Below are 15,217 nucleotides of genomic sequence, written 5' to 3'. Positions count from 1 at the left end.
CCGCCACCAGGACACTGGAGTCCGCCTCCCCCACCCGGCCGCTCCGCGCGCTCCTCCCTCCCCGCGCGCCGCCGGGGGAGGCGACACCGCCAGTCACCGCAGCGCCTGTCAAACCGGGCCGGCTATTTATACTCCCCACCGCCCTCGGGCCCCCCGCAGCCCGCCTCCTGCGCTCTCGAATCCCGCCCTCTCCTCCGCGCCCAACTTCGCCCGAACCCGCCTGCTCAGGTGGAGACGCTCGCCACTCGTCCCGCTCCGCGTCCCCGGGGCTTCCCTACTCCCCCACGTCGCGCGCTGCACTGCGCTGCGGCCGCGGGACGAGCGCGTGGGGACGGCGGGGCCGCGCGTGCACCTGCAGCCCGGCCGGGACTACACGCGCACCTCTTGGGCCACTCTCAGGTCTTTGCTGTCACCCCTCATCTCCCCTTCCAACTCGGGACTCCCCTCCCAGGACCTCGAGGGACCGCTCTGCACTCGGAGACTAAGCGTTAGGGAAGTGAGGGATTGCAAAATAAAACTCTTGTCAGCCCGGCTGTTCAGAGTCCCCGCGCGTCTCCCGGGCTCGGTGGATGGTGGCGGCGCTGGCGGGCAAGAGCGCGCGGCCCGCCCCGCCCGCCCGGCCACTGACGCACGTGGCGCTCCGCCCCGCCCGTTTCGCGGCCCGGGGCGCCGCCCGCTCCGCCTCCCTGCTCGTCCACCCCGGACCCCGCCCCGTTCCCAGAAATTACCACCGCCCAACGGCCCGGCTGCGCGGCGGTTGGTGCCCGCGGTGGCCGGCGGGCGGGCGGCCCAGCGCGCAGCTGCGGAGCGCGGCGGGCGGCCCCCGTTCGGGGGGGTCCCGGGGAGCCGCGATCGCCCGCCCCAGTCTTTGTCGCTTCTAGTCCCGTCCGACGCCGAGAAGTAACTCAAGTCCTGAGATCTTCAGGGCCAGGGTGAAGGAGCGCGTGTGTGTGGAGGAAGAGTATCTTGTTCCAAGTGTCCACGAATTGGAAAAAAAGAGGGGGGCGAAGCCAGCGGGAGCTGCAAGCTTCTGGTTTGCACACTTTCACACAAAGGGGAGCCTCTGAGCAGGGCACTCTCACGCGCCTTCCAGGGCACAAAAGCCAATGACACGGTGCCCGGGATGTCCTGCGTTTGCAGCGGCTCGCTAATGGTCTTTCTTAGGCGCAGTTATGCATGCCTAGGTCTCTTCCCCCAACCACCACCACCATTCCCCGCCGCCGCGGCTTGTATTTGTTTCTTTAACAAAGAGCATTGGCTGTCCCGGTGCGCGCGGGGGCCGATCCTGCTGGGCTCTGACTCCTGCAGGCTCCCTGTGGGAGACCCGGCACTTGGAACAGCATACACCGGGTTAATTTCTGGGCTCCAGTCTGACTGTTTTTGATGTTCTACAACCAGCTTTTACATGAAAGAAATTCTGAGCGGTGTGATGGCTGTGGAGATGAACGTGGGAACCGTGGAAATGACCCTAGAATGGGGCTCAAATGTTAAAGGCATGCCAGAGGTTGCTGTGTTGTTTTGTCCCTAACAAACATTAGAATTTAGCCTCATTTTTAAAAGCTGTTACTGCCTAATTGGGGGTGCTTCTTTCATATTTTAAAAAGCAACTTTAAAAAAAAAAGATGTTTTCATTCTGAAATGTATTAGAAATTTGCATTAGCAGAATGTCTAATCAACGATGCCCCTAACTCCAGGAAAGTTTTCAGGGTTGGCATCCTTCTGAACTACAAAAATGAAGTCTTGATAACTTTAAGACCTTAATACATACATAGCAGGGTACTGCACGCACAGCATCCGTTATAGAGGACGATGGTTATCTCCTGTTTCTTATAAATTATTACTTATGAGAGCCACTGCCCGCTTTGACACTTTCTGAGTAAGAATACCACCGTGTCTCTCACAGGGCAGGAGCTTGCTTTCTTTAGTAAAAAACAAATGTTACAATGAGGAACTTCCTATTCCTATTAGTTACTTTGAGAAGAAATGTTTTGCCACATTTCCCGTCCGGAGTAAGATGGAAAGTCCCAGGAGAAGAACTTAGTGCCCCGGGCTTTTTCACTGTTCTATGCATGCATGCACTTTGAAATATAGGTCTGAGCTACAGAGAGATAGCTCTGCAGCTGAAGAGTACCTACTGATGTTGCAAAGGACTTGGGTTTGATTCCTAGCACCCAAATTAGGGCTCACAACCATCTGTAACTCTAGTTCCGGGGCATCCAGTGCTATTTTTTCTAGCCTCTGTGGGTACAAGGCATGCAGATAGTGCCTAGAAACACATGTAGGCAAAATGCTCATACACATAAAATAATAAAACTGATTTTTTTTTAAAAGAAAATGTAGATCTGAAGGGCTGTAGAGATTGCTCAGGAGAGCACTGGCTACTCTTCCAGAGGTTCTGAGTTCAATTCCCAGCAACCACATGGTGGCTCGCAGCCATTTCTAATGTGATTCAAAGCCCTCTTCTAGTGTATAGACAGTGACAGTGTACTCACATACATAAAATAAGTAAATCTTTTAAAAAATTAATATTGATCTGTCATAACTCAAGTAAGAACATTTCTCCTGCATTTTGATGTTGGATTCAGATAATTATATTTGCTTCTGGGCAAAACAACATGGACAGAAGTTACAGTGTAAAGATTCTGAAGGTCCTGGCCTCAAGAGGTATTGCATGTTTCTGCTTGCCTCTCTAGCACTCCCTCCTTAAACAATGTGAAGAACATGTCTGGAGAGTCAGCTGGTCCAAGAGAGATGGCACAGGCACACTGGAAAGCAGCCCAGAGCTGTTCCTGCTCCTAGCTTATAGCCAGGGACCTGTATGTTGTGCAACAGTTTCCTCTAAGATTGAAACATTGCATTCTTCAGGGAAGCTCCTTAAGTAGGAAGATAACTCAAAAGAACTTCAGGAAGTCCCTGAAACTGACCATATTCACTAGACTCCTCCCTGCCAGAGTAAACAATAAAGGCTGAAAACTCTCTCCTGGAAATGCAAAGCCAAACAACAAAGAAGACTCCAATACCATCAGCCCAATAGCCTAGAAGAAGCGAAAAGCAACTGAACTACCTGGAAGAGGGCTAGAGCAACTGAAACACCAGGTTAGGACACTCTCCAACCTTTTGAGCTGCCTGTAGGCTGTGCAGTGTTGTCCATGTTCCCAGCCTTCCCAAGCTGTCACCCATGCTGAGAGGAGTCTTGGTGATACAGCTGTCTTTGAGTCATTTCTGTTCCATAAGGAACCTATTACCCATACTTCTGTCAGTAACCTCAATAAAACTCATTGGTTCACCAAGATGGACTTTGGGGGTGTCTGTACTTGGTCTGTGTAGGTCATCTAACTGGGGTGAACAGATAGATAGATGTGTGTGTTGGCTCCCCCCAGAAAGTTTTGTTCACAACATTGTAGAATACAAGAATTTGCTTGTTTGTTTATTTGAGGGGGTTTTCCTGGTTATGCATTTTAGACTCACCTCCAGCACAAGATTCTCCTGCCTCAGCATTGAAGATTATATGTATGCCCAGCAACATTATTGCGTTCTGCTCCGCATTTTGGGTTTATTTGCTTCCCAGATGAAATGATCTCTCTGTTCTCTTGGTATTAGCCAACATTTTGCAGAATGAGAGTTTCTGAGAGAGTTCTTTGGAAGAAGGCCTTCAGAAGACATATCCATCCCTTGTAGAGGGAAGCCTAGTAAGAAACCAGAAAGCTTTACCACAAAATATCTTAAAGAACTCAGGGTCAGGACAGTCAGGACTATACAGAGAAACCCTGTCTAGAAAAAAAAAAGCCTCAGGATCAGGAGGTCATCTGATGAAGCTAGAAATCCTAGCAGCAAGCTAAAGATCATGTAATAGGTTCCTGTGTTATAATTGCATTACTTTTATTTTTTGTACCATATAATTCTTTTCATAATTATACATATGACCTATTGATATATTGCTATCATTATTTCAAATATTATAAAATAAATATCTTAAGAATCCAACTCCAGCCAAGTAGTGACAGAACACACCTTTCATCCCAGCACTCAAGAGGAAGAGGCAGGTGGCTCTCTTGAGTTCAAGGCCAGCCTGGTCTACAGAGTGAGCTCCAGGACAGCCAGGACTATACAGAGAAACCCTGTCTTGAAAAAAATCAAATCCAAAAAACCAAAAGAAAAAAGAAAAAAGAAGAGAAAGGAAGAAAGAAAGAAAGAAAGAAAGAAAGAAAGAAAGAAAGAAAGAAAGAAAGAAAGAAAGAAAGAGAAAGAAAGAAGACTCCAAGTCTATGCAAGCCTTTAATCCTAGCACTGGGGAGGCAGAGACAGGCAGAGCTTTATGAGTTCAAGGCCAGCCTGTCTACTTAGAGAACTGTAGACCAGCCAAGGTTACATGGTGAGATTGTGTCTAACACAAAAAAAAATCAGGCATGGTGGCATGTAATCAGGCATGGTGGCATGTAATGATAACACGGGTAGAGACTTCGTCTAGGGCTCCTGAGGGCACCCACCTGAGGCTGACCTCTGGCCGGCTCAGTGTTTTGCATGCGAGCGCGCGCGCGCGCGCGTGTGTGTGCGCGTGTGTGTGCGCGTGTGTGTGTGTGTGTGTGTGTGTGTGTGTGTGTGTGTGTGTGTGTGTGTGTATCAGCTCAGGAAAGCCAGAAGAATGCATCAGGTCCCTAGGACTGGAGTTCCAAACAGCTGCAGGAATCGAGTCCAGGTCCTCTGGAAGAGCAGCCAGTTCTCTTAACTGCTGAGCCATCTCTCTAGCCCTTTGTCTTTTATAAGGCAGAACCTTTTAAAAACTAGTGATCAGGCTGGGCGGTGGTGGCACACGCCTGTAATCCCAGCACTCTGGGAGGCAGAGGCAGGCAGATTTCTGAGTTTGAGGCCTACAGAGTGAGTTCCAGGACAGCCAGGGCTACACAGAAAAACCCTATCTCGAAAAAACAAAAACAAAAAGTTGAATCCAAGTCCCTCTGCCCTTAATCTTCCTTATTTTCCCAGACATTGCATACTTCCCCTCATTCACAAATACCCACAATAATAGTTTAGCTATACCCGGGTCCTCTGCAAGAGGAAAAGGTGCTCTTAACCAAAGAGCCACCTCTCCTACCTCACTACTTCACATATCCATATGTATATATGAAGGCAAATTAAATATACATGAGATTATATAATGTGTGTCGGTAGAATATTTTTATACATCTTTTCTCTGTTTATTTCCCCTCTGTTGTCTTTAATTACATGGAAAGTGTTTTTAAATTTTAGCCTGTCTTCTGTTGGACAGACTAAGCAAGGGAAGAGGTTTGCCTGCTTTGACATCCGAGTGTTAAATAGGAGAACTCCTCAGGGCCCAGGGCGGGCGTGGCAGCAAAAAACAGAAGAGGAAGCTAAATCCTCGGAGTTGGTGGAGTGGAGCAGCAGTTCCTCCCGCTGACCAGAATATTTGCTTTTGGAGGACCAAAGTTATTCTTAACTAAATAAAGCTGTGCTCCTTATAACCTATCAGTTGTCCAAGAACAAGGTATAAGCTTCTCTGACCTAGCCTGGGAACTCACACACCGTCACTTCCAACACAGCCAGTTAGTGACTTGGTTCAGCGTGGGAGGCTACTCTACTGGAAGATATTGATACCAAGAGCTGAGAGTGGCCAGGACCGTGAGTGACCAAACCAGTGTTCACATTCATGTAAAATTCATCTCAGAGTGGCATACTCATGGGTGTTAATGACTATATGAGATCAACAACAAAAAAAAGAAAGAAAGAAAGAAAGAAAGAAAGAAAGAAAGAAAGAAAGAAAGAAAGAAAGAAAAAACTTTTCTCTTTTTTTTTTTCTTTTTTTGGATTTAGTTTTTTTCGAGACAGGGTTTCTCTGTGTAGTCCTGGCTGTCCTGGAATTCACTCTGTAGACCAGGCTGGCCTCGAACTCAGAAATCTGCCTGCCTCTGCCTCCCAAAGTGGTGGGATTACAGGCGTGCGCCCCACTGCCTGCAAGAAAACTTTTCTTTAGTCCCGTCCTTAAGTAAGTGGTTCTGAACAAGCACCCAATGAATTCTGGTGTTGACCTCCCTTGTCTATCTATAGACGAGTATAGCTACCGTCCCACCCTCCCTCTTAGGCTTCTACAGAGAAAATAATTCAAGCTTCTGCTCTGGGCCCTGCAAAGGAACTCGGTCCCTAAGCTCACGGTTTTGGTTTAGGGCAGTGGTTCTCGAGCCGTGGGTCGAGACCCCTTTGGAGAGCAAAAGACCCTTTTACAGAGGTTGTCTAGGACCATCAGAAAACACAGATACTTACATTAGAATTTGTAACAGTTATGAAGTAGCAACGAAAATAATTTTATGGTTGGGGGTCACCACAACATGAGGAAGAGTTGGAACTACAGTAGGAGGGCCGAGAACCGCTGGTGTAAGTATTGGCTTGTCCCTCTCATCCTCTCTCTCTCTCTCTCTCTCTCTCTCTCTCTCTCTCTCTCTCTCTCTCTCTCTCTCTCTCTCTCTCCCTCCCTCTCATGTATAAAAGTGTTTTGCGGCTGGAGCGGTGGTGGTTCCAAACAGCTGCAGGAATGGAACCCAGGTCCTCTGGAAGAGCTCCCACTCCTCTAAACAGCTGAGCCATCATCTCTCCAGCCTCCTGTCTTTTATAAGGCAGAACCTTTTAAAACTAGTGATCAAGTCACAAAAGAGCTGTCCTAGACACTCACAAACCCAAATTGATTTGGAGAGGACGTGTTAAGTTTCTCGAGTACAAAAAAGCAGATAAGTTTTACATTTACCTGTCCTGTTTGCACCTGTTGTGTGGGTATAGATGCCAGGGCACACCCGAGGAGGTCAGAGGGCAGCTTGAGAGTCAGTTCCCTCCTTCCACCATGTGAGATCTTAGGATTGCACTGACGTCATTAGCTTTAACAGAAAATGCCTTTATTTGTGAGGTCATTTCGCCGGCCTTAATAAGACCATTTTTGTTATGTTTTTCATAGCTTTGGCCAGCCTGAAATTTCCCTATGCAAACCACACTGACCTCTTCTAATTCATGGAGACTCTCCTGTCTCTACCTCCCCAAGTGCTAGAATTACAAGTATGTGCCACTCCACCTATTTCCCAGTGAAGTAATGTTTTCAGATGAAATTTGTACTGTCTAGTGCAATCAGATAAAATAAGCAGAAAGTACAAAGTTTTCAACAAACAAAAGAAGTTAGGTCCTCGTGATTGTGTGTTCTCATAATGTTTTCTACTAAAAGAAGCTATTATTTCTTAATTCAAGTTGTGTGTGCTTGTGTGCATGCATGCATGTGTGTGTGTATGCGTGCATGTGTGTGCACGCATGCGTGCGTGCATTTGTGCGTGTGTGTGTGTGTGTGTGTGTGTGTGTGTGTGTGTGTATCTCCTTCTCCTTTGGTGTTTTGAGACATAATCTCACTCTGCATCCCAGGCTGCCCTGAATTTACAGTTCAGCCCAGGCTGGCTGGCCACCAGCCATTGGCAGTTCTACTTCAGCCTCCTTCCTGAGTCCTGGGATTAAAGGCTTGTTTTATCTATTCATGTCAACCCCCAAGGACTGTTCTCTGCCTCAACCTTGACACCAGCAATATCGTGTTCCACTCTCCCAAACTCACGGATCAAGCTTCCAGACTCACTTCTGCCTTTTGTGCTCTGCCTGACAAACCCAGGTCCACCGCAGAGCCAGGCTCCCGGCCTCCTCACATCTCCACCCCAGAGCTTTCGCCTGTGGTTTCTCTATCTTGCCCTTCCTTCTCCCCTTCCTGACTGAGCGCACCATCCCTTTCTGTATCTGCTGGTAACAATGACTTCATACTGAGGAGATGGGGGAGAAGAGGGAGTGTCAGGGAGAGACAAGATAAGCCAGACAATATGGAAGTTAGCCGTGCTTCCGGGAGGCCCAGAATCAAGCATCAATACCAGAAAGAAACAGTTGGAACACATGAAAAGAAGACTTGTAAAGAGGAATTGTAAAATATTATGGGGGCCAGTGAGATGGTTCAGCAGATGAAGGCATTTTCCACCAAACCTAACAACCTTAGTCCCATATGTTGGAAGGAAGAACCAAATTGTACTCTGACCCTCTCATATATGCATATTGTCATATACTCCCTTCCCCACACATAGAACGAGTGAATGAATGAATGAGTGCACAAGTATGCCTGGTGCCCACAGAAGTAAGGAGGCTGTGTCAGGTTCACTGGAACCAGAGTTATAGGAGGTGGTGAGCCACCATGTGGGTGCTGGGAAGTGAACCCAGGTCTCATACCAAAGCAACCAAATACTCTTAACTGCAGAGCAATCTCCAGCACCGTTGTGTGATGATTCTGCAATTGTATTTCCTAGACAGACTAGAAGCATAACTTACTTTGCTTTTGGCATAGATTAAAATTTGTTTTCTGTTGCTGTTAATCTAGAAAAGTTTGTGTCAGTATTATAATTTGTAATCAACACAAATTTAGGAAAATTTTAAGGAAAGCTTTGTCATACTTCTTTCATATAGAAGTATTTGGGGGCTGGTGAGATGGCTCACCAAAATCACAGGCTACTCTTGTAAGAACCAGGGTTCAATTCCCAGAACCTACGTGGCGGCTCACAACTGTCTATAACTCCAGTCTTTAGGAATCTGATGCCCCAATCTGGCCCCAAGGATTCCTGCATGTATGCAACATACCCCCACACAGACAGACAGAAAGACAGACAGTTGGACAGACAGATACACGTGCACTTGCACACTCGAACACACACACACACACACACACACATACATTTTTTTTTAATCTTTTTTGTTTCTTTTGTTTTGTTTTTCCAGACAGGGCAGCTCTATGTAGCCCTGGCTGTTCTGAAACTTGCTTTGTAGACCAGGCTGGCCTTGAACTCAAAAGATTCACCTGCCTCTGCCTTCCAAGTGCTGGAATTAAAAGGATGTGATGCTGTCCAAAGTCCAACTTTGCAAACCCATGAACTTTATTGGTATTACTTACAGAAATCTGGTTGAGGGTTTCCTTACAGGAGCAGAAATGACTCCTGCATCACCACAGTCCACCCCAGCATGGGTGACAGCTCACAGATGCTGGGAACCTGGAGCACACTGCACAGCCTGCAGACAGCTCCTGGTACCTCAGTCTGTCTGGTTCTCTTTCAAGCAGCTCAGTTGCCTTCTGCCTCTTCCAGGCAGCTGGGCTGGCCTCAGAGTCTTTGCAGCTTTTATTACTTACTCGAATACAGAATCTACTGAGTTTCAGGGACTTCCTGAAACTCTTTTGAGCCCCCACTACCTAGGGGCTGGAGAGATGGCTCAGCAGTTAAGAGCACTGACTGCTCTTCTGAAGGTCCTGAGTTCAAATCATAGCAACTACATGATGGCTCATGACCATCTGTAATGATATCTGATGCCCTGTTCTGGTGTGTCTGAAGACAGCTACAGTTTACTTAGATATAATCATAAATAAATCTTTGGGCAGGAGTGAGTGCAGCTAGAGTAAGGTAGAGGTCCTGACTTTAATTCTCAGCAACCACATGATGGCTCACAACTTTATCTGTAGAGCTACACTGTACTCATATATAATAAATAAATAAATCTTGAGTTGTCCTACTTCCTGCACTGTCATAGAACATTGGTACAAAATACCTCAAGCATTGTGAAATAGTTTTTCTCACTTCAAACTCCCTTCCAAGAGGAAAATAAAAAAGTCTGTGTGTGATGTTAACTTTTCCTGGGAATGAGTCAACAAATATCTGTTCCTACCAGTTTGGGAGCCAAGGACAGCTCAAGGTAATGATTCCACCAAAGTCCAGCTCTGTACCCAATTAGTTTTTTGGGCTTACTTCCCACTGCATGAGTGAGGGTTTACTTAGAGCCTCATGGGTGACCCCAGAACAACTACATCACCAACAAAGTCTCACACCATCTTAACGGTGACCTCTGGGGAGCTGCATCACTAAGAACCCTTTTGTTAACCTTCTTCTTCCTAGCCTAGCATCTTCCAAGATTCCTGGTCGCTGGCAGGTGGTGGAAGAGCCTAGGCGCCAGGGGGTGGGGCTGTAACATCTGGAATTCCCGATTAGAGACCTGTGACCCTCCCTCTCCCAACTAAGGAATGTCAGTAGCTCCTTAACTTTGTCACAGGCTTGCCTGTCCCCACCCCACCCCCACCCCTTGTTGTGCTTATTTCTCTGCCAGGATTACAAGGCTTTCTGGTACTCCAGATTGACAAAGGGATGCCCATATTATGCCTACAGGGAAAAGCTACACTAGCATACATTTTTTGCACAACTTCAGGAATGTGTAAGTAGAGAGACCGAGGTCTCGACCCACCATGGTTAAAATGCCTTACTTTACAAAGTTTATGAAAACACTTGGCCACTTGAGTAGATAGATTTCAAGGGCCCACCCCTATTCCTTCCTTAAAGCCTTAAAGCCATCCATCAGTTTGGGAGTTCCTGAAACTTAGGTTCACTGATTTGAGACTCACCTGTCCCCCAAGGCTTCACTGGGTTGCTCTCCTGTAATAAGCTGTCATGCCCCCCCCCAGTTGCTTGATCAAGCTGGTTCCCATTCTACCCCACCTCAAAGTATCCCATTCAAAGCTCTGTTAGATAGTTTTCCTAGACTGTTGCAGTAGAACCTGTGACTGGAGAGTAGAGACTGGAAGGCCTTCTGCACCTATGCCTCATAGACAGAGAACAACAAAACCTATGTCATACAACCCCAGATGTGTGTGTGTGTGTGTGCGGGGGGATGGGGGTGTGCTATGCAATGGTTTGTAATAGCCCCCCCCTGGGGGGGGGTCTTGGCCAGCTGCTGTTTCAGCTTGTTCCTTAGCTGCTAGCCAACACCCATTCTCAGGAGTGCTTTCTGTTTCTTAATAAATGGTGACTCTTTCTAACCAACACAAACCTAGGTTCTTGACAGACTCAGATGCCCTCCTGCACATGACGACATATGACTCTCAGCACAAGTGCAAAAAGATAACCTTCCCCCGAAGGTGATACCGGTGTATCCTGCAGCTGTATATGAATGGCCACAGCCCTGGAACACAGGTTTAAGTTACCCCAAATTCTGTGTTTCCACAGAGAAGCAGTTTCAAGAAGTTTAGGGTAGCAAAATAAAGTTAAAAATCAAGACACTTAAAAACACTTTTTAAAACATTTTTTTCCTAAATTAGATTAGATTTACTTGTTTTGCTTCCTGCGTGCTCTGCCTGTGGGCATGCGTGCGTGCGTGCGTGGGTGCCATGTTTGTGCTCGGTGTCCGCAAGAGCCGAAGATGGCTTTAGCTGGAGGTGCAGGCGGTTGTGAACCACATGGTCGCTGGGTACAAATCTAGCTCCTTTCTCTCCAAAAGAAAATCTTCTTAGTTGATACTCCATCTCTCTGGCCTGACTGTGTAATTCCTATTTATGTTCACGGGTGCCTGTGTGAATTTATGTGTGCTACTTGAGTATAGAAGGTCATAGGTTCGGAACAGAGTATTGAATCCCCTGGAAATGGAGGTGAGAGACCTTTGTTTCCTCCCATGTCAATGCTGGAACCAAACCCTGATCCCCTGCAAGAGCAGTAAGTTCTCTTAACTGCTGAGCCATCTCTCCAGCCCCAAGACACCTTTTAAATACCTTGGTGGAAACATTAAGTATGCGCACAGCAAAGAAATCTCAGCTGTAAACACCAGCTGCTATCAGATGACATTCTTAACTTTTAGTTTGGTCGAAGCTTGTGTCTGCTAAATGAACACATTCCAAAAGGTCTTTATCTGTTAGTCACAGGATGTTAGGAGACTAACAGATAAAGGTTAAAAAGGTCTGTTTAGAGACCACAGATAGTCTGAGATAAATAGTGGTTAGGTGCTGGACCTGCAGCATTCTGACCTCTTCATATTGCTACAGTTCCGGTCAGTCGGTCAACCTTTGCAGAGCCGTCTTCTTTCCAAGATCCGACACTCATAGCAGGATGCCTTAATAAGAACTGATTCTGGCACTGAAAACCTCTATGCAAAGCCCAAGTCAGCCCCACCCTTCCAGACAGACCTCCAAGACTCCCATCTCTCCCTCCCTTCCTTCTGAGACAGGGTCTCACTGTGTAGCACTGGCTGGCCTCCTGCTCAGAGAGAACCTGCCTGCCTCTGCCTCTGCCTCCCAAGTGCTGCTGAGCTGCTGAGACAGCTCCGTGGTTAAGAGAGCTGGCTTCTCTTGTTAGGCACCAGAGTTCAGACCCCACTCCAGTTCCAGAGAATGCAGCGCCCTCTGCTGGTCTCTCTGGGTACTTGCATGCGTGTGCTACATGGGACACATGCATAAAAAAAATCTTTTTTTAAAAAAAAAACTGAATGCTACCATCATTCATTCATTCATTCATTCATTCATTCATTCATTTACAATTTATTGAGCACAGCATAGGAGAGCAATGAGCTGGTACCTACATGATGCCCCGTTTTTTCTTTTTATTATTACTAGTACTATTATTGTTATTATTCTGATAAGGGTCTTTTGCCTGCAGGTATACCTGTGCACCCCTAGTAGGCCTGATGCCCAAGAAGACCAGAAGAAGGAATCAGACTCCCTGGAAGTACAGTTATAAAGTGTGATGAGCCCGCCATGTGGGTGCTGAGACTTGAACCAGACACGCTATCTTTCTCCATGGAGTCTGGGGCACGCCTCATAGGTCACACAGCAAACCCCCCCACCCAGCTGTCCTGGTGGAGGACAAACTTTCTCTCTCATCCTGTCTGTCAGAGGCACTTGTTCCTTAGAATCAAATACTCAAATATTACATCCACAAAGCATTTCTGAGTTTTTTTTATGTTTTTGTTTTTGTTTGTTTGTTTGGTTGGTTGGTTTTGGTTTTTCCGAGACAGGGTTTCTCTGTATAGCCCTGGCTGTCCTGGAACTCACTCTGTAGACCAGGCTGGCCTCAAACTCAGAAATCTGCCTGCCTCTGCCTCCCAAGTGCTGGGATTAAAAACGTGCTCCACCACGCCCGGCTTCTGAGTTTTCAACACACCCTTCAAACTCCCTTGGATGCGCCACAGCTTGTGGGTTTTGCTTATCCACCGACATTGTATTTTAACACAGTTTGTAATCGTCGTAGTCAGCAGCCTTAAATCTCAGACTCCAAAGTCAGGAGGCCAGGGGATGGGGGTGGGGTGGCAAATGGGATATGTTCAAAATAATCACTGGAAATGTCTGAAATGTCTTAAGAAGGTACTAATTTACTGGCCTATACTCTCCTGCAGGATTGAAGGCATCGCCAGCACAGGCCATCCGAAAAGCTCTGACTCCAGAGGCCTGAGAGACAGTTTACCAGTTAAGAACCCTATCTTTTCCTATGGGGGGCTGGGTTGGTTGTCAGAACCCATATGGTGACTCACAACTGTCTGTAACTCTAGTTCCAGAGGATTCAACATGCTCTTCTGATCTTGGGTATCAGGCACATACATGGTACACATACATGTGTGCAAGGAAACAGTCATACACTCATACAGTCTGTATATGTATATGTATGTGTATGTATATGTGTATGTGTGTGTATGTGTGCGTGTGTGTGTGTGTGTATGTATGTGTATGTGTGTGTATGTGTATATGTATGTGTGTATGTGTATATGTATGTGTATGTGCGTGTATATGTATATATATGTGTATGTGTGTATGTGTGTGTATGTGTATATGTATGTGTGTATGTGTATATTTATGTGTGTATGTGTATATGTATGTGTATGTATGTATGTGTGTGTATATGTATGTGTATGTGCATGCATGTGTATATGTATGTGTGTATGTGTATATGTCTGTGTATGTGTGTGTATGTGTATGGACATATTCAGTATATATGACTGAATGGAAGGAACCTATTTACTGCAAAATCTTCAAAGCAGAGTCATGAGGCCAATACACCTTAACCCAAGACACACGATAAGATTGCAGATCCATTTAAATTCTTCTCTCCTTCTCTTAGAGCATGCAATTGAGTCCATGCATTCTAAAAGCATTTATAATGGGATTTTACAGTACATAAAGTAGATTTAAGAGTGATTAAGATGCAGACTGACAATTAACGAAGCTGTTCGGTTCTCGGCTCCACCGCTCACTAAGATGTATATAACCTTGCTGAGGTACTTAATCACCTGGCTTTTTCCATCTCCACTTATGTCTACAAAAAGGGGAATAATAATGAGACCAGGGTAATAAGCTGGTTTGAAGGATGAAGTAGGCTAATCCGTAAAGTCGAGGTCCTCACCGTGTAAGCCGTGTCTGTGCCTATTGTCTTCGGTTGTTAGTGAAGCTGTCTTTATTCTGTAGATATGCCTGTAGCCTGGAACACTCATCCGGGAGCCCACCTGGGCTGACCTCCTGAGTGCTGAGATTCAGAGGCCTACACTATGCCTTGGTAGACCCTTTGCATTTTGAGTGTAAGTTAAATGAGTTAATACATACATATTTTATACACTTCATGCATGTGTTGGCGCCCAGTAGGTGTGAGCTGGCATTACTTGCCCTGTATGTGTCTCAGAGCTCTTATCTGCAAAAGGAAGATAGTAATGGGACCTCAGCTTAGAAAGGATTGAATAAGGAGCACTACATAGGCCAGGCTGGCCTCGAACTCACAACAGCCCACCTATCTCAGCCTCCTGAATGCTGGGATTACCTTAATACCCTTTCAGTTCTCAATAGTCCTGATTTAAGTAGGTGTGTGTGTGTGAGAGACAGACAGACAGACAGACAGACAGACAGACAGACAGACAGAGTCAGGTATCCATGGGTGCCTTCTCCCATACAGGGCATGTGGATCTTCCAGTCTGTTCTTCCTTCGTTCGTTCCTTTCTTTCTATTTTGAGAACAGGCCTGGGTGTGGGGTGTGCACATCTTTGTTGCTTTGTTTGTTTGTTTTGTAGACAGGGCTGTCTTGGAACTCACTTTGTAGACCAGGCTAGCCTTGAACTCACAGAGATCTGCCTGCCTCTGTGCTGGGGATTAAAGCAATGGGCTACCATCTCCCCTGTCCACAGTTTGTTTCTATACCTTCTTTTCTGAGATATGGTCTGTCACTGAACCTGACACTTGCTGACTTTGTCTAGGCTGATTGGCCATCCAGCCCGGAGCATCCGTCTGCCTGTTTTCAGCCCTGCTGTCAGCACAGTCCTGCTGTCAGTCAGCACGGGGGATGCTGATGTGTCCCGCTCCGCCTGTCTTTTAGGCAGATGCTGGGAATTGTAGATCTTCACGTTTGTGCAGCAAGCACTTTAT

The sequence above is a fragment of the Apodemus sylvaticus genome, chromosome 4, assembly GCF_947179515.1.
Source record: "Apodemus sylvaticus chromosome 4, mApoSyl1.1, whole genome shotgun sequence".
Classification (NCBI taxonomy): Eukaryota; Metazoa; Chordata; class Mammalia; order Rodentia; family Muridae; genus Apodemus; species Apodemus sylvaticus.
Note: the sequence above shows the minus strand (reverse complement) of the source record.